We start from the raw sequence: 19,315 nt of genomic DNA, 5'->3' as shown, positions 1-19,315 counted from the left end.
GAAATGGGTGAGAATTGGCAGAGAAAAATTAGAGTTGTTTATATTGGCAAGGGGCATGACTTTTTGTCAGTGAAGTCTAATGTACAAGAAATGCTCATTTATTTTTCCTTAGGTTGTGTTTTAAGTTCCAGTTCACTGGACTTCTAGCAAATTTATTCTCAATCATTATTTGATAGTCCTGCCTTCCTAAGGTTGTTCTCACAACAAGAAAGATTTAGAGCCACCACACAACTCACTCCTCCCTTTTCTTCAAAATGGTGCCTCTCCCTCAGGGTGCTGCTTTGGTTCAGCTCAGGGGCTTGTTTCTTTCACTTTTTCTCCATTTCTGAGCTCTTTTTAAACTTTGAATTCTGTGGTATTATAGATCTTTATGTATAGGACTTGATATGTTTTGATAAATGGAGTAGTTTTAAATGCACACTTAAGTCAAGATATAGAACATCCCCACTGCTCCAGAAAGTTCACCTGTACCCACTTGCAGTTAATTCTCTTCCCCAAAGAATTAAGTACTATCCTAATGCATTGTTTTTCTCTTCAGAGTTTCGTATAGGTGAGATCACTCGGTATATGCTATTTCATGTCTTCCCGTTATTCAACATTTTTACATTTGTGTATATTGTTATATAAATCAATAGTTCATTCCATTTAATTATTTTTATGTTACTGAATAGTATTCTACTTCTTTCACTTTTAAGTTTCTTTCTCCTCCTCCTCTTTTCCCCAAAGATGGTCTTTCTCTTCTTTGGTTCCCTGCAGAGGCAGTAAGAGTGCTTTTTGCAAAAGTCAAAGGGGATCATTTTTAAAGGTGTATGATGCACAGGGTACTCATCTCCCTTCATGAAATAGAGTGGGAAAAAGCAACATGAAAACACTCAGCATATATATCAGCAAGTTAGCCTGCTACCTGTTCATTCAGAGAAGACCCCATGAGCCTGAATTACAGTGGAGCTTGTCACAGGGAAGTTTTGAGAAAGCTAATGCTGAGGTGGCATGGATCAAATTCAGTATGTAATTGAACCTGGCAAAAGCAAGAGGAGGGAAACGCTGTGTTGCTTGGGTGGTGATTGGGGTGCGATGGAGATGAATGTTGGTGTCAATGGCTGGAAGGGGAGGAGCAACAGGTTTAGGAGGGAAAATAACCAGCCAGCTATTTGAGGGATGTGTGGAGGATAATAATGGTAGTAACCACTCGATTTTTAGAAGTGGAAGTGAAGATTAAAGGTTGTATTAGTTCCTTTTTCTTGTTGCTGAGAGAAAATACCAACACCCAAAGTTAAAGGAGGGAAGGTTTATTTAGTTTGCACTTTGTAGAGGTTTTGGTTCATAGTTGGCTGGCTCTGTAGTGGAGTAGTATAGTGGACAGGCATCACAGAGTCCATGGCAGGCAGAATGCAGAAAGGCAAGTGAGAAGCGACAAGCAGCGGCCCTTTTTCTGTCCCCTGTGTCCTACCTAGGATACGTACTGTTAAGGCGGGTAGCACTCACATGAGGAGGGGAGCAGCCTTAATCATAGCATCACACCCAGCATCACATCCTCGATCCCAGCAGCCCACACCCTAGATCAAGCTCTGTCCAAGAAGCCCCACCCTCGGCCTCATGGTGTTCTGGGGGACATGTAGACAGAAGCCATAGCAAGGGCTATACCCAGAGATGAATGCTGAAATCTTGGGGTAGGAAAGAAAGGCACAAACCAAATAAGCCAGCAACAGAGCTTTGACGAATGCCCTGCAGGAGCCCAGAGTGAACGGACGTCACTAGGATGAGACTGTGAGGGAGTAGGCTGGGTTGGGGATGAGGAAAGTGAGAGAGGTGAAAGGCTGCAGAGAGCTGATGAGGATGAAGGCGGAGGGAAAAGTCAGCATGCCTGACCCAGATCAGGGTGGCCTTGAGGAGAGACCCTCAGAACGGAAACGGGATGTGAAGCAGATCACAAGAAACTGTGGAGTGGGAGAGGGGGATGAGACAGGCCTGATCAGCAGAGGAAGGCTTTTTTCAGGAAATGTGTATGTGAGGAAGGACAGAGAAAGCTCTGGTGTGAGGGTGGAAGGCATCCCTGGAGGTTGGGTTGCCCGGGTTTGTTGACCTGAGAAGCCCTGAGCACACCTGTGGGTTGAGGTTAAGGGGTAGGGGTGGTTTTTGATGCAGGTTCCTAGAAGAGACAAAAGAAGACGGAATGGAACTCAAGAGAGTGGCAGGTTAGCTCTGGAAAAAGGCGAAGGAAAATTCCCTTGTGGGGATCAAATCCAGCTCCTCATGCATACTAGGCAGACACTTTACCACTAAGCTATGCCTCCCGCTGTATTTATTTATTTTAAATATTTATTTATTATTTTCATTAGAATATATGAGTTTTATTTTTTGTTTTTGTCTTTTTGAGACAGGTTTTCACTGTGCAGTTCAGGCTGACTTTGAACTCGCGTTGTAGCCCAAGCTGGCCTCAAACTCACAGCAATCTTCTTGCCTCAGCCTTCCCAGTTCTGGGTTACAGGTGTGTGCCACCACATCTGACTTATGTGAGGTTTTAAAAATATCTCTTTAGGGACCAAGAAGTTGAATACTATATATATATATATATATATATATATATATATATATATATATATATATATATTCTTTCCTAGCTTCTCCAGGCCACATAATCAGGATAATCTTTCCCACCCCAAGGGTCTGTAACCCCTCTATTGTATTTGTGGAAAATGGCATTAAGTCCTAGGCCAAGAGCCAAACTATGATGTGTTCATAAGACACAGTGGGCATATGTCCTTTGATCAGATTAACCAAGTACTCAGCAGGGCATTAACAATGGAGATTATCACTGGGTGGGTTGTTTGGCAAGGCAAAACTGGGAAATGCCAGGCTTTGAATTCAGCAGCACTTGTTTGCATTTATTTTCCGAATTATATCGCTAGCATAAAAGGGGCTCCCAGCAGATCAAACTGGCTTCACAATTACCATGATGCTTGCGAGCACATGGTTTGCTCAGTCTGGCAAGGTTCTGTGCTCCTTGAGTGCACACCAGTTGGGAGGTAGCAATACTGTGATTTTTTTTTTCAACTTGACCTCTAGAATCCCAATTGTGTCCTGGAAGATTGAAGTTGCTTTCAGAAATCTGATTACCTCTTAAAGTCATGCAATGGTTCTTGGAAATCCTGGCAAGTGTTCTCACTGTCCCCTGCATGACAGTCCCCAATACACACTGAATGAAGCACACGAATATGTTTGTTGACCTCCTAGGCAAAAAGCAATGGTCCTAGTGCTCCACTATTTCTTATTGTGGTGACTTCTTTCAATACTGCTGCTTGGTGCTTAGCATCTCCCTTTCGTACCCCTGTGGATCTGAGGAATTTTCATTGATCCTTCCCTTCATAGTCTTTTAGAAGTGTGATAGTACCAGCATACAAAATATCTAGAAGACTGTCTTCTTTCTGCAAGATCACTGCACTCAAGGATGCTGATTTTCTACATGTATCTAAATCTATTCCTCAGCTTCTTTCACTGCAAACTGGGCAGGGGTAATTGAGAAACTGGAGGAAGCAGCAGTTGGTCTGCTTCCAGCTTTCGCCTCCACCTCTCCCTCCCACTGTCCTGGTCTTTTATGGTATCGAAACAGCCTTGGCCTGAAGTTGGACAGGCACGGCGCTGAAGCCCTGGGGGATGAGATGTGCTCTGGGTCTCCGGGAACTCATACTCTATGACAGATGGTGGCAAATTAGACTGGAAATTGAAAAAGCCAGAGTATTTCCAGGGCTGTTCAACGAGTCATTGCAGAGGATAGAGTCTGGGAAGATGGATAGCTGGAAAGTGACGGCCCAAAGCATTCTGTACACATCAGTTTGGTCAGTGAACACCATTTACTAAACACCCATGTAGAAGGAGCTATTCTGAATTTTGCATGAGGTACATGCAAAATTAAAGGGACATTTTGTCTTATACTCCAGTATAACTGACAACACATTGAGGGGAGCAGGAACAAGTTTAAGGCAGAGCAGGAGGAGAAACAAGGGCTTAAGACAGTGGACCGTAGTGTAGAAATGTGCATTAACTAGAGAGCTTTGAATGATGTGCTGAGGAAGGGAAAAGGATAATCCAGGGCTGGTAGGGACACAGGATGCTTTGGGAGATCCCCTTCATTTAAAGGCAAGGAAACTGGGACCCTTGCTTGGCAAGGGGAAGTGGTTTTTCCAAGATCAGGGTCACTCAGATATATGGTAGTCAGTGAGTACCAGCACGAATAATGTTACCAATAATAAAGATGATCAAGAATTTGTGTAATGTTAGCCACTCTTCTAAGGGCTATAGAGTGTTAACTAATAGCTGACTTAAGTCTCACAGCAGGTCATCATTTTAACTTCCAGTTGGCAGATGGAAAAACTGAGGCAGAAGGTAAGTACCTGACCCCAAGGCACAGCCAGTGAGTGCTGGAGCTGAGTGGTCTACAAGCAGTTACATAATTGATTGGCCTTAAAAATGTTTGATTTCTATAGAGCCTCCTTCCCTTTCAAAACTTCTTTTGTCTTCCTCGTGTCTTAACAACTCATTTCTCAGTTCCCAGGAATGGACTAGTCAAGAAGTGGCCTGCCTAGCAAAAAACGAGGTATGCTTTTGGGAATAAAATGCAGACGCTGAGCCCAGGAGTGGAGGGCTGGAGAGAAGACTCTCCGCCCACCGTGGAACCCCTTCTTCATTGGTTCCCCATAGCTTCCCTTCTCATGCTGCTTCCTATAAAGGCCCCTGCTCACCCAACAAGGGAGGAGGAGATTTCAGCCAGTAAGAGGCCCTCCATCGCCTTCAGGGCTAGCTTTCGATAAACCTTTTCCTTTTCCATCACAACTATTGTGCCGAGTGTCTGGCAACATTTTGGATTGAACTTTTGTGCCTTTCAGTCCTGAGCCGCACTGCTCTGGGTCTCTGACTCCTTGCCTAGTGCTGTTTTTCCTTTGCATCTAAGAGCCTGGGAAGACACGCTGTTCTGGACCAGGGAATGACAGGGAATTTAAAGGGGCTTGGTAGTCATCAGCAGTCAAGGTGGATTAGAGAACTGGAGAAGAGAGAGCAGGCAGAAGTTCATCTAAATCATGTGATAGTGAGCATCTGGACTGCCATAAGAGTAGAGAAGATTGCACTGGGCCAAAGTGGTCAGCGAGCAATCACTGTATTTACTGTATGTGAGAATTAGTTTGAATGTCACAGCCAGCACATGTGCGAATATGCCCAGGGAGGGTGACACCAAGCATGAAGACAGCCTTTACACAAGAAGTGACTACATTTCTCCAGAGACAGTTCTGAGAGAGAACTGTCCGTGATTCAGAGGAGCAAGGATTATGCCTAAGGAGGAGGGGAACAGGCAGTGGAGAGCCGCTTGAGTTGTAAACTGGACTTCCTGTTGGTTATGAAAAATGTCAGTGCCAGGTGCAGGGGCACAGAACTGTGATCCTGGCTACTCACAAACCTGGGGCATAATGATGGCAAGAGAGACCTGGTCTCAGAGAAGAAAAGAGGCTGAGAAATTAGCTTAGTGGTAGAATTGCTTGCCTGACATATGTGAGGCCCTGGGTTCAATCCCCAGCACCTCAGAAAGCAAAAATGAACTAAAACAAAAAGCTCAGAAAAATAAATCACTACATCAAGGTGCCTATTTTTAAAGATTTTTATTTTTGATTGACACGTTTTTATAGGGTAGAGTATGTTAATCCAATGCATGTGTATGATGTCTAAAGATTAAATGAGGGCATTTAACATATTCCTCTCCCTGAACATGGATCATATTTGCTTTGGAACCTGCACATTCCTCTCTGGTAGTTCTCTATAAAATATATGTTGAAGCTATGGAAGAGGCACATATTTAAGGAAATAAGCCCATGTTGAATACCAAGCTCTCATGTAGTTTTAGGGTGGTATTTCCATCAGCATTCACAGAAATGAGCTTCCTTAACTCAGTGCATGAGTAGTTTCCCAAGCATCCACCAGATGGTACTGTCCTACCAGGAATTAGGTGTGAGGCTGTAGACACCTAAATTGTTTCCTGGCCTCAGTTCATGCTAAGAATTAGATGCCTGCTCTAGTTACAGTCAAAGCACAGAAAACTGGTCAGAACTACTGCTAGAGGAAACCCAACACTGCTTTGATTCCATACAGTATGAAAGAGAAAATGCAAAGAGTGGGACACAGTCACAGAAAAGGCCAGCATGAGGGGGGACCTTGAAGTTAACTCCTGAGAGAGATTCGGTGAAATGTCCTCGATAACCTCCATGTCTTATACCTCCCGGAGCCAAATGCCTTCTGTCTGCACAGTGCCGCCAAGACGCGCTGTGGTTGTAATCAGTCGCCCTGTGAAACACAGCTCTTGTCCAAGCCGCTTCTTTTGTCCAGCTCTTTGCATTCTTCTCAGCTGGTTAAACTCCTTGGACTGAGAAGGTCTCTGATGCTGATGTTAGGGTGGGCACCTTATCTTGTCCTGCTTAGACTGGTGCCCTCCCGCTTTTAGTACTGAAAGCAAAGGAAACATTGTGCATCTTGGTTTCCTGAAATGCATGCACCAAAACAATGCTAGATCCTCCCTGTGAGCTGAGAGTGGAGCCACTGCTTTCAGACTATCGACCCTTGTCTTCCCTGAGTCTTCTCCACGGCTCACGTGCCTCAGTTCCCCAGTGATGCATGTATCAGGCTAAGCCTGGTAAGTCTGGGAGAAAATGTGGTAAATAAGTCCAATTCTCAGGTTGGGGAGAGGGAAGAGAATAATGATAAAAGATGGGTGCTGATGAGTCAGCGGGGAGGCTTGTGACTTTCTCTACACCCACGCTTCCTTGAGAGGAGAGGACTTGTGGACCTGGGACCTTTTCACTAGGCAGAACACAGGAAGAGGGCAAAGACCTCAGAGGGAAGGGAAGTTGGACAGAGAGACCCAGGTGGCTTCCAGAGGCACAGAAGAGCAGGGGATATCTGGGCTTAATGTCAGCCCTGAGACTGTACTGGATTGTGCTGTGTCCCTTCCAAATTCATGGCCACCTGGCAACTCAGAATGTGACCTGATTTGAAAATAGGAGTCTTTGTAGACATAAGTTAAGATGAGGTGTCCTGGCTTAGGGTGGGCCTAATCTAGTAGCTGGTGTCCTCTTAAGGAGACGAAAATCTGGATACAAAACCCCACACCGTGGAGAAGGCCAAGTGAAGATGGAGGAGAGGCCACCATGATGTTGACACAAGCTGAGGAACACCAAGAATTGCTGGCACCTATGGGAAGCTGGAAGAGCCAGCGTCTTCTAGCTGTAGAGCCCCAGCATCTTTGGAAGGAGCGTGCTGAGGCTCTGACTCTAGACTTCTCGCCCCTAGAACCGGGAGAGTACAGTCCTCTTACTTCAAGCGCTTGGTTCTTGGTGAAGGGAGCCAGAGCATGATCAGGATGACGCAGGAGCTGGGGCTCCAGGCACACCTGAGAAACAGGGGAGGAGACAGCGGCGTCTCTGCTGATGCCACCCCAGGGCTGAGGTGCTACCCCAGTGGGGTCTCCTGCAGCCCGAGTCCTGAACTATGTGAGAATTCCTCTTCCCCTTTGGGCAGAATGGGGCTGATAACAGAAGTTGAGCAAGAAAAAAAAAGTAAAAATTATGTTCTTCGTGCACTCTTGAGTATGTGGACTAAAGCTGAACAGGAGACTCAGGCTCACTGTTATTCCCTGAGGAGGCAGGGCTTTCACCGGCCTGGGTGGTCAGGGAGGGCAGATTCAGGAAGCCAACCGAGGCCACCCAGTGGCCAGCCCTGGCAGTGGCAACAGGCCAGCTTTCTCCTGCTGGCCCATCCCCGCCCACCTCGCCTTGTGGCCTGTACTAGTTTTCTGGTTCAGGTCGGATATTTCAGCCTTGCGTATTCCACTTTGACCCTAAGACCAGGCTGCATCTTTCCTAAATAGGTTCTTCCTTTCCTGTTTCCCTGTGAGAAATCCGGGCGTTATTCCAGGCCCAGCTCAGGAGCGGACCCTCGGCCCCCACAGCAGGTGTCTCCTTTTCAACCCTGGCGGTTCGGGAGCACTGGTCAGAGGCCTCGGGGGCTGCTGTCCAGTCCTCCTTGTGCTCCCCCTCGGCAGGAATGGTGCAACCCTGTAAATTTGCTCGGGGCTCTGATGGCCGAACTCAGGTGGGCATCATGTGTGAGGTGCTGAGTGCAGAGTTTCCCAAGCACATATTTCAGCTAGACGGGGGAGGCCACGCCGGGGAAAAGCAGAAGACACAGGGCCCATCTGTTTGCCAGTGGATGTGGATCAGTGGGTGGCAGACAGAAAACCTGGGGACCAGAGTAGAGGTCATCTCCCTTTGCGGCCTCTGGCACCTCCTGATTCTGATATCCTAGGCGAGGGGGTTTCTGAATTTTTTCACAAGGCTAATAAATAATTTTCTGGAAACATTCTGGAACACCAGAAGGTTGTCCTTGTTTATTTGATTGCATAAGAACATGAACAATGGGGCTGGGGGTTTAGCTCAGCGGCATAAGCGCCTGCCTTGAAAGCAGGCAATTGTGAGTTTGATCCCCGGTACCGATAAAAAGGAGAAAGACAAAAAAAAAAAAAAAAAAAAAAAAAAAAAAAAAAACCCCAAAAAACAGTAAACAAAACAAAAGCCCTATCACATATAATCACATTCATTCCTAAAGGGTGCCAGAAATTGAGAAAGACAGTCTCCAACTAATATGCTAAAGGACATTCTTTTAAGTTACAGGAATATGGTTTAGTTGGGAGTAATGACTACTTCTCCATGTCTCCCTTTGCTGTGACCCCGTGAAATGCTGGCCGAGGTGTTTCGGGGAACCACTTTCCACCGGTGAAGCCCAGATCTGCTCTTCACTCGAGAGCTGCCCCCTAGCGGCGGCAAGAAGTTACTGCCGCCAATAGCAGGATCCTGGTCCTGTCAAGCTTTCTGCGCTGAGTGCACACTCACAGGTGATAAGTGTGGGATCCCTCCCCCGGGGTGGGGACATGTGAGGATAAAGCTGGCTGGGCCCTTGGTAGCGGGGAGCTTTACTGTAACATGGATGTTTCAAACAACAGTTAATAGTTAAAAAAAGTTTGGGTTTCTGCTTTTTTTTTTGCGATGAGATCTCCGATGTAGTGCAGGTTGGCCGTGAACTCATGGGAATCCTCCTGCCTCAGCCTCCTGAATGCTGGAATTGCAGGCTTGCACAACCAAGCCCAGTGGGTTTGTGTGTTGAAATGTCTGTTTCTTCTATTCCCACTTCAGTGCTTTCTCTGCTCTTTGTCACCACGGTGTGACAGAGGCGTTGACCTTGGCATTGTCTTGCATTCGAGCCTCAGCCCCAGAGAAGTCCTGTCAAGGTGAGTCACACTGGCTACTTGGTGCTCTCTCTCCAGCCCTGCGGGGCCACTTGAATGTATGATCTCTGAACAGTGGTCCAGTGACTCAAGTGACCATGTATTTCTCCCAGGCCGTGGCTACTCTCAGCCCCTGCAGACAGCCCATATCTCACTTTCCCCATGGAGTACTGGTGAGAGGATCTGTCATGGCGGGGGGTAGGAGGCAGGGTAAAGTTGCTCACCCTATAGCCAGGAAGTAAAGGTGAAGGCGACTGGAAGAGACTGTTCCCACAGGTGTCACCAAGGTCCTGAGCTCAGTGACATGAAAACCTCCGACTCAGCTCCATCCACAAAGGACTTCATCACTTCCCAGTGATCTCACTCTGGGGAGCAAGCCTGTAACCTCCAGACCTTTAGGGGGTGCTCGACATAACACGCAGGAGGGTGGCCAGAGGGGAGAGCACAGTGGGTTCTATAGATGGTCACCAAACACAGTGGCACCCTCCTCTGCAGGGTCTTTCCCTGTGGTTGGAGGATTCTACGTCTGTGCCATGATGCTCAGCACCTGACTTCCTTTACCCAGTGGTACAGGAGAGTAAGTGGTAGGTGCCACCTCTGAGCAGGAGGATTAAGAATCACCATTTTCCCTCTTCTGTGGCACTTGACAGTGTTTCCATTGGAACCTGAACGGATGAAGAGGATGTAAAACAGAGCTACAAGTGACCCACAGTGAGTGCAGCCCATAAAACGTCGGGCACAAATCATTGTGGAGAAGGTCTGGGCAGGGCACTCTGGCAAGGTTAGGGTCTCTTGTGCACAGTAGCTACTACCGGTAAAAGGCCACAGTTTATTCAGTTGTCCAGAGTCACTGTCCCTTCTGAGAAGACTGATCCTCCTTCACATTTCAGCAAGCTTCATCAGGAAATGGCAACTGACAGAGAGCACTGTGGGGGCGTCCACCTCCAGGTGATCTCCTATCCACATACACACTGCGGTGAGCCAGCACCTGAAGACTGGCTTTCGAGGTTTCAGTCCAAGGAAAGCTGGCTGGACACAGCCAGTGGTGTGCAGGGGTGGCAGCGGCCCTCTCATGGTGTTTTTTTGCCCTGGTGATCTCTCACCTTTGCTTTCCTCACTATATAATGAAGACATTGGCAGTGCACTGGGAGGGTGAGAAGGTGGAAAAGTGATACCCTCAACGTTTTTTCCTACTACAAAACAGAACTTACACTCAGGTACTGAGGTGGGTTTAAGATGGCCACAAATTCTTTGCTTCACATTGCACTGAGTGCTAAAGTTGGACTCCTCTCCTTTTGAATTTGAGATAGCATTTATGTTTGTTTTTTAATTAAAATTTTTTATCTTAAAAAGAATAAAACCAAACAAAATTAAATAGAATAAAACCAATGAGAACAAAACAATGAATGTAGGACTTCAAAATAAGATCATAGGAAATCAACAATGGTTATAACAATACCTCTTACTAACTTCAAAATAGTTGCCTATAGCATCGGGCACAAAAAATCAAACAAAACAGAATAAAACCAAAGCAAATAAAACAATGAAAATGATACAGGAATTCAAAACAAGGTATTAGGAAATTGCAGTGGCTACCATAAAGCATCTATGACTTGCTTATCCAGTGGAAGGTGTTAGAAGCGTCATTACGCGACTTCTTAGGCTAAATCAGAAAAGCCATACAGCTCCTGCCTTGGTCTCTGGGACACTCTCGGAGCCCCACCTTCCTACAGAAGCACCCCTAATGCCCATGAGATGGCCAGGTTGGGACCGCCTTGGTGAGGTGTTTCAGGAGGCGGTCCCAGCTGAGCCCAGCCCCTCAGCTAATTCTGTGTCCAAAATTACGATGGCCCTCCAGTCCTTCCCACTCAGCGTCTAAAAAACATGGATTGCCTCAGCTGATTCCATGTGGAAATGAATCATTGCTAAGCCAAACTCTGCCAAAGTCCTGAGCAGAAAATTCAAGAGATACAGTAAGGTGATTGTTTCCTTAAGCCACTAAGGTAACAGAAGAGGAAGGCATACTCTTAGAGCTGACTCCCAGGTCCCTAATACTCCTTTCCCTTTGTTAATTTGCATGTTTGGGTACTCCCACTAGACTTCATAAATGAAGACTTCTGATTAAGTTGGGATATCCATCTTCTACTGGCAGGATCCAGGTAAACTCTTCATTCAAACAGTGTGGTCTGTCCTGCAGATCTAGTTGTATTCTCATCCTAAATCTAACAAGTAGCCCATTTTTTAGTTAGCGAATTCATGTGGAAAGCAACTCTGTGTTGGTGCTTATGTAAAAGGACTATAAATAAGATGAGATAGCTCACTACAGTCCAATGACTAGTCCCATATTAATTTGTTTCTTACAATTACTGTAGGAGGTGGATATTATTTCCATTACACAGGAAAGCAAGTTGAGGCCAGGTTACAGATGCTTAAGTACCAAACAGTAAACCTGTAAGGAATCCTAAGTTACTCTGGTGATCCTTCCTGACTTGTCCTAGATCTCTGAAGCTGCTTGAGTGGCGAGATCCAAATCAGCATCTGTCAGCAACAGGGGGGACTCCCAGGGACATTAAATACTTAAAAATAAAATGGGGAGGCTGTGTGACATAGATAAAGAGAAGTCCAAATGGAGTCAGAAACTCAAAGTTGAAGTCACTCTGGAGATTAAGTATTTATGAAGCACTTTGTATCCACAAAGTGAATTTAAATCATTTGTCATCCAAACTTACAGTATCACAATATCATATAAGTATCTGTGTTATGGCTGAGGACACAATTTTAAACTACTGCTGGCAAAAAAGGGACATTTTCATGCATCTGGTTTCATGCATTTTCATGCATTAATACTACTGTGAAGCAAAATCAAGAATTTTAAATAAATTCTTCAGTCTTGACACAGCCCCATGATTACTGTGCAAACCTATAATTCTTTCCGGTGGCTCTTCTGAAAGTGTTGGCAAGTAACAGTGGATAGTGAGTTCTCTGATGAATGTCTAATAACTCCTTTATTACGTGACATGTGATTTGCTTTGTGTAGCTGTCCGTGTTCTGAAGTGACCAGCTGACAGATTGGAATATTGATGATTCTGAATGTGCATATGGCTGAGAAGATCATCCCAACAGGTTTTCATGCAGAATTCAAGGTGCAAATTGCTTTGGCAATACAAGCTGTTTGCAAAACCAAGGGCTAATTGTGGCTCTTTTAGTTACCAGATAGCCTGAAGGAAAGCCAAAGTTACATCTCAGTTTTTCTGTATTCAAATCACTTCCTTTATGTTAAAAACTGTCTTAATTAATCTGCCATATCTTCCCAATTGTCTAAAACCTAGTTTTGCTTTTGGTTAGAATTATTAATCATAGAGATTAAAAGAAACTCATAGATCATTTTGTTTAGCATTTTTATGGGATTTTAAGGTTAAAAGAAGACTAGCATCCAAGCTCTGTAAGTCTTCTTTCAATTTGTGATGGTTGATGTTGTTCAATATGTATCCCATTGCTACAGTGAATACATTTACGTTAGATTCTTCAACATGCACAGGATGCCATGCACAGAGCTAACTTGTACAGAATGACATTTGTTCAAAATCATCAGTATCCCAGTTGGTAGTCGACTGGTAATGTCTGCCCAGAGAGCTGTGTTGAGGAGGCACTGGGATAGCATCATCGCTTGTCTTCTCTCACTGGTCAAATTTCTCTACAAATATGACTTCTGTTGAGGGAACGTTGAGCGATAAAAAGGATCTTCCTTCCCCTATTTTCCTTTGGCAGATTCTAGCCCATTTCCTTTCTTTGTCTTCCTAGTACCTCTTATTGCTGGAAATTATCTTTCCCATATATTGTCCTCTTCCCCCACTAGAACAGAAACTCCAAGAAGGCAGAGACTTTTTTGGAATATCCACTGTGCTGATTAGATTCCTGGCATGCAAGAAAGGCAAAAAGCTGAAATTGATTAGTGATGTCTGCCATGGAAAATGGAGGACAAGTCATGGAGTCAAGGCCAGGATTTTGTTTTTGATTGTCATTATTTCTTTGCACATCAGATGTGCACAGTAAATGTTTATGCAGTAACCATTGATGTTTTTTCAGTATCTCTTTAAGGGGTTAAATATTTTCCTTGCTAATCTAGAATAGATACACCAAAGGGCACAGCAGATAGTACACAGTATACAATACAAATTGGTGTGGCTAATTGAGACTTAAGTGTGCAAAGTCATGAGGAAATTTCAGATACATTTCCAAATAAAGCTACTCTAAAGGAGGATGAGCACCATCCATTTCCCAGCCCTGAAAATTGACTGTTTTCATCCATCTTTTCTTTGAAGTCAATATTCGAAACAAGCTATGTGAGGCAGGAAAGGCTTAAGAAAACTAAAAGACCAGAGAGGGACTTAGCGCTTAAAAATATTTATGAATTCACCTCAATTTTTCTTTATTTCTTTTTAAAGCATTGTGGTATATATGGAAACATTTGTAGCCAGTAGAGGTTTTTGGAAAGTGGCTCATTTTTAACCCAATCAATACTGTTGTTTCATGTGAAAACCAAGATATGATTCCATGCTCTGATAAACCTGATTTAATATTCTCTAGGACTCTGGGGTTGTACACCATCTATACTCTCTTAAATTTGATGGTATCAATATGAAATGACATGTAATTATTTGCATACCTGTTTAAAATTAAAATAGCAACAGTCTCTGCGTTCTTTTCAAGCTTTAATACACTCTCCTTTTTAAAATATATTTTTCATAAATGACTCTGCTATGTGGCAGGCCATCACATTCTTCAGTTCCTGTAATAAAAGGGGATGGTTTAATGTGGGTGAGAAGCAGAGAGGAGAGCACTGTGGTTAAACAACAGCGGACACTGATCAAGTCCATTAATCAAAATGCCTTTTAAATCTCTGCAAGTTGAGAACTGTGGCATCCAGGGATTTGATTAAAGGGGAAATATCAAATGGCAGACGCTGCTGAGCAGGTCGCATCTCAGAGCCTGTGATTAATAGAACGTTGCTTTCAATGGGATTTGTTTTCCCTGGATCATCTTTTGGAACTTAATTTTCTTAGAAAAGGTGGATTTGAGCTGCAGAGTCTTTCTTATGGCTCTCGGAAAAGCACCAAATCAATATGACACCAATTTACAGATCTCTTCCACCAGCATAATACCTTTCCCTCTTTGAATCATCTTCTCTCTACTGACTTCCACGTAACATATAACTGCACCAGGCTAATAGCACTGTCCAATTCCAATGTTCTGTATTGAAAGTTACAGGGTGTTGTGAAGGCTTATGAAGCATGCTTTCACCCTAGAGAGAATATCTATTGTCTTTGATGCCATTTAGTCATGTTTGGTTTGCTCGTTAATTAACTAATCAATTTGTCCAGAAATACTGATTGGTATTTATATCTAAGTCTCAAATTACATGTCAGAAGAAAGGTAAAAATCTCTGTCCTTTAATCATTTACAGTAGGCTGAAAGATCCACGCACATTTACTATAAAATAAGGAGAGATCTGGCTCCCAACAGCTATGCAGGTGAGGTACAATAGGAGCAAGCAGAAAAGAACCCTGAACTTTTTGGGGTGGCACTAGACAGGGTGTTCCCAGGGAAGCTCTCGGGAGGCAGGGGAATCCAGAGCCAGGATGAATGAAGACATCTGCGTTGTGTGGAAGAGACAGAAGGTGGGTGCTTAGGAGTGGTAAGCATGAGCCTCAAGAAAATGGAGCAAGGAGACTGCAGGTATGAAGGTCCAGATCGGGTTGGAGGAGGCAGGTGGAAAAGGACCTCATTCCAAAGGACAATCCCAGCATTTCCTATGGGCTGCATCACATTTGATGCTGGAAGAATGGCCCCAGGGCAGCCAGGAAGGTGGGTGGGAATCAGAAGTAATTTGCGTAGGGGAGAAAACTAGAAGCTGAGTCCTAATCTAGAAAAGGAAAGGCTCCTTAGTGAGGTTGGAAAAGGCAGTTTGAGACACAGTTGATAAATCTATAGGGCTCTGCTGTGCGGTAGCCAAATCTGGTGAGAAGGAAGACTTCAACTCAGATCAATGTCCATTTTGCATGTGAGACCTCACAAGAGCAGGTGAAATTATTATAGACAGCGTAGTTAGACGGAAATTAATATCCAGTCAAAGAGGGATTGGGCCTTTAAAGAAGTCAGCACAAAAATAACAGACATCAGAATGATGGCCGAAGGCATAAAAAGATCCAGGCCCCAGGATGGAAAAGCCAGGCCTGCTTGCTTCTCTTTCCTAGAACAAATAGCAATTTGAGATTACACTATAATTAGCACTACCTGGTCCACTGAGCCCAGGTAGGTAGCCCAGGTAGATGCCTAGGTGAGTGACCAGACCATCTGGACCCACAATCCTCTCCCTTCCCCAGAATGCTTTTGTTCTTTCCATGCATCCTTGCAACATGATTCATTTCCCTATTGGATCCACATTAGTTAAGCAGCTGCACTGGTTATCCTATGGGTTGCCTGTAGTCTTGTTACAGGCAGCTGAGTTAGATAAAAATATTATAGGCAGTCAGACAAGGCTAAGCCCTCTACGAGGCCAGTGCAGGAGATGTGATACACTGAAACCACTGGGGAGAAGGACACCTTCACTGTGGCCAGACCTCAGGACAAAAGATAAGTCAACTGCACCACATACTTCCTAAGGATAATTATCAGGAATTGATATTTTAACTAGGTCTCTGTCACCTTGAGGAAGCCAGGAGTCACCATCCTAACCCCCTACAGGAAGAGTCACTGCTTTAAATACATGCCAGCTTGCTATATGATTCCCTTCTCCATTTGGCTCTGATTTAATCAGTTCTACCTGAACAATTAATATTTATTTATTTATTTATTTATTTTGGGGGATCAGGGATTGAACTCATGACCTCACACTTACCAGGCAGGCACTTATATCGCTGAGCTAAATCCCCAGCCCTATGAACAATTAATCTTAGTAGTTGACTGTAGTTCTGTCTCATTCACGCTCACCTTGTAAGTTGTCATGTTTTCCTCATGTTTGACCCTCCTCACCTTGGGATTTTGCTCCATAAAATTCCTAGAAAAGACAGGGTCCTTGCCAGCTGACTTGGGACTCCTTCTGTCTCTCTCAGGCAGAACCTTTCTTGCTCTCAATAAATGTATTCTGCTGTTAGCCTCCGTGGTTCCTAAAATTCATTCGTCGATTTTAGAGAACACAAACTTGTACCAGACATCTAGTAGGTTGGGAGTTTTTTCCCCCTGTATGTCTGACCCATGTTGTTCCCCATGATGATTTGCTTACCCATTACCCTCACAAAGAGCCTCAGTAACCACCCACTTGGGATGCCTCCTAGAAACCCTGGAGCTATTCTCCTTATTTCCAATAGAATTCTCTTAGTTTCTTCCTTTCATTTGTGACTTCATTCCTTGATATTGTGAGACTACCAACTCAGAACATTTGATATCCTACAGGTTGGAAGTTACATTTTTCCTGTATCCAAATGGTGTAAGAATAAGACAGTGTGGGTTGGTGGCACATGCCTGTAATCCTGGCACTCAGGAGGCTGAGGCAAGAGGATTGCTGCGAGCTCAAGGCCAGCCTGAGCTATGATGTGAATTCAAAGCGAGCCTGAGCTGCATATTGAAACCCTGTCTCAAATAGGAAAAAAGAAAAGAAATGACAAATTCCCAAGGCCTCCTTGTTCTTGGAAGCTTCCCATGTTTTAATGATGGTTAATAGCAGCTTTGGCCTATTATGTCTGAGAAACCAAGAACTGTGGCTATTTTGGCCTTGCCACATCCACACCTGCAGCCACAGAGAGCTTCATACCAGGAAATCCACTTGCTGTGCACTAGGTTCTGAATTCTGGGTCCTGAGATTGAGCAATTTCTCCTTTTCTCTCCTTTTTATCAGAGAGCATAAACATTTTTAATCTACTTTGTGGGCTTTCTATGCACAGAGGAGGTCAGGGCTGCCGACACCACAGGCTGCCGATACCTGTGAAAGGAAGCTCTGTCCTCCAGCCCGGGCTTGTGCTTCTCACTGGGGAGATGGTCACAGTGCTCATTCACACTCCTGGTAACACAGGAATGAGGTAGATTTCGAACCAGGCAGAAACTTTAGGGTATGTGCATGTATTTGAGGGCTGGAATGGAGATTAAATCTCTCTGACAAGTAAGTATTTGAGATTTTAAAAAGATGGGGCAGAAACCATTGATACATGCAAATGACAGAGGATGTGTAGAATATTTGGACAGCATCCTGAAAAACATTTATATTTGATCAGAATAAAGAAAGATGCAATGGGCTGAGTGTCTGTATGTCCCCCAGTTTCGTTTGGTGAGGTCCTGACCTCCAGTATGATGGTGTTTGGAGACAGGGCCTTTGGGAGATAGTTAGGATTGGATTTGGTTATGCCTGTGAGGAAGAGAGAGAAGGTGAAGGCTTCCTTTTTCTTCATGGGTGTGTGCTGAGGAAAAGAACTTGAGCACATGGTAAGGACACATCCTTCTGCAAGCCAGACACCAAATAAGCAGAAACTTTGATCTAGCACTTTTCAGCCGCAGAACTGTGAGAAGCAAGTTTCTGTTGCTGAAATTGCCAGCCTCTGATGTTTAGTTACCGTGGCCCAGGGTGACTAAAACAATGAGCCAATGAAGAAAAGGAAGAGTGATGACAGGCCTTGGGGAGAAGCAGAGAAGACTGACTTCATGGAGGTGAAAAAATGAGCAGGTGTACCCAGAAACGGCAACTCACCCGTGTTAAGGAAGATCTGAGGGGATCCGTTAAATTCCCTCAGTCTGTGCTGGGCTTCACGGTTTCTGCAGCTCTGTTTTGTACTGTGTGATACATTCAGGCAGAATAAACTGATTCAGAAGCACTGTAACAGGTGTTTCTTACCAGTGGACCTTTTCTGGTCACCAACCTAGCTTCGCTTAAAATTTCATAGCTTTAAAAAGTATTACAATGCTGGTGATTATTAGTTACAGGAAAAAAAGAAAGTTTAAGATAAAAACAAAATATCTATCATCTATCTATTAGATGTCTATCATCTATTATCTATCTATCCATCAGTCATCATCATCATCCTCTTTCTTTTATTATGTTTTAGAGAAACTACTCTAAAATGTTAGCATAGCAAGGGCTCTCTAAAAGGACCCTTGTGTTCTTTCTCTCCTCCTTCTCATTCACTGAATATATACCTATATAAATACAATGGGATCACATTGCTTTATAACCTGATTTTTCAACCTAATGTATTCACTCTGTACCAATAAATATTTATCTGTAGAATAATTTCTTTAATGACTATAACCAATCTTACATTGTTGCACATTTAGGTTGCTATTATAAGTAAATGTAATGACTATTCTTATGCCAAGTATTAATTCATATTCTTAATTAGCTAGGTTAACTTCTTTAAAGCGAAATTACATGGTCAAAAGCATCCATATTTTTAAGAAAGCATAGTTAGTGTTCACCTGTTTGTGTGCTATGTTATGTGAAATTGTGTGAGAGTTATTCTTCAAGTCAGGGTTTGTTGAGAGCAATGAAACTATTATCACTTTATTGATGCTTACTATAAAATTCACTGTACATATTTATATATCACGAATACTAAAAATTTTAAAGCAAGTTCTGCTGGCAACTTTTAGTTCTTTTACACCAATGATGTGACTAGAACTCATAACTCGGGGAGCCAAGAGAGTAGCCTTTTTTATAGACTATGTCAGATATTCTGCTTTTTATAAGTATGCTGAACTTTTTGGTGCTAAGTTCTTTTTTTTTTTTTTTTTTTGTCTTTTTCATTTTTATCGGTACCGGGGATCGAACTCATGACTGCCTGCTTACAAGGCAGGTACTTATGCCGCTGAGCTAAATCCCCAGCCCCCTGGTGCTAAGTTCTTAGTATTTGCTTTTGTACTTCTTCAGTTTTGTCTTAAGATACTACATTTTTTTAACGTTTATTTATTTATTTTTTTAAATTTTATTTAAAAGGAAAAACAAAACAAAAC

Source organism: Cavia porcellus, unplaced genomic scaffold (assembly GCF_034190915.1).
Source record: "Cavia porcellus strain 051 isolate PalLab524CR breed Dunkin Hartley unplaced genomic scaffold, mCavPor4.1 scaffold_12, whole genome shotgun sequence".
Taxonomy (NCBI): Eukaryota; Metazoa; Chordata; class Mammalia; order Rodentia; family Caviidae; genus Cavia; species Cavia porcellus.
This window is presented reverse-complemented; position numbering follows the sequence as displayed.